This window comes from Suricata suricatta, chromosome 14 (genome assembly GCF_006229205.1).
Source record: "Suricata suricatta isolate VVHF042 chromosome 14, meerkat_22Aug2017_6uvM2_HiC, whole genome shotgun sequence".
NCBI lineage: Eukaryota > Metazoa > Chordata > Mammalia > Carnivora > Herpestidae > Suricata > Suricata suricatta.
This window is the reverse complement of record NC_043713.1, coordinates 69,855,129-69,855,909: the sequence shown is the minus strand read 5'-3', so window position 1 is coordinate 69,855,909 and position 781 is coordinate 69,855,129. Positions and strand designations below refer to the sequence as shown.

The 781-nt window shown below is 46.6% G+C and overlaps 1 pseudogene and 1 gene segment (V, D, J or C); both read right to left on the bottom strand.

The window, feature by feature from the left end:
• LOC115277666 overlaps positions 1–781 on the bottom strand; it is an 869,742-nt gene that overhangs the window by 750,004 nt on the left and 118,957 nt on the right.
• LOC115278304 overlaps positions 524–781 on the bottom strand; it is a 12,300-nt pseudogene continuing 12,042 nt past the window's right edge.

Genomic DNA, 781 nt, shown 5'->3' with positions numbered 1-781 from the left:
TAAGTAGGTATGCTGGTCTCAGGATACAAATATCCATTCCTGCCACCTTCTTCTTGCCATGACAATGGAAGGCGCAGATACCACACCAGTGAGTCAGGCCAGCTGTGGGCCTGGAAATCCCCGAGGCCTACATTTGCCATCTTGGTGCCTCATCCCAAGAGCACAGGGCTCATCAGCCAGGCTCTCAGATGGGGAGGGAAGGGGAGGTCTCTCTGTCCCTTCAGGAGCAGAATCCATAAGTACTGTCCACCTGCTGAGATTGTGACTCACTCTTAACAAGAAAGCTAGTAGAGTATTTCTTTCACAGGGCACATGCCCAGCTTTGTTGTGATATTGTTTGTTTATTTTTATTTGTTTGCTTGAAGTTTGCCCAAGATGTCATTTACATAGGTTGGAAACTTAGGAAAAAGGGATGTGTGTGTGTGTGTGTGTGTGTGTGTTATTGTGTGTGTGAGAAAAGTCACTTCATATGCAATTACTGTATATTAACATAACTTAAAAGAATTATGGTCCAAGACCCTGATCAGGCTGAAGTGTTTGTCCTTCTTGGACTGCTGCATATGTCACTGTGAGAAGCTTTATTGTGTCCAGTGTGACAGTACTCTTCAGCCTCATCCTCAGGCTACAGCCCAGAGATGAGCAGAAGCCCTCCTTTGGCCAAGGCATCTTTGGATGCAGAGAAGCAGCTGGGGCTTGCAGAGCCCTGGGGTTTTTGTGAGTCTGAGTAGCAGTACAATAGATAGTCAGGAAGGCTCCCTGGCTTCTACTGGTACCAACATAT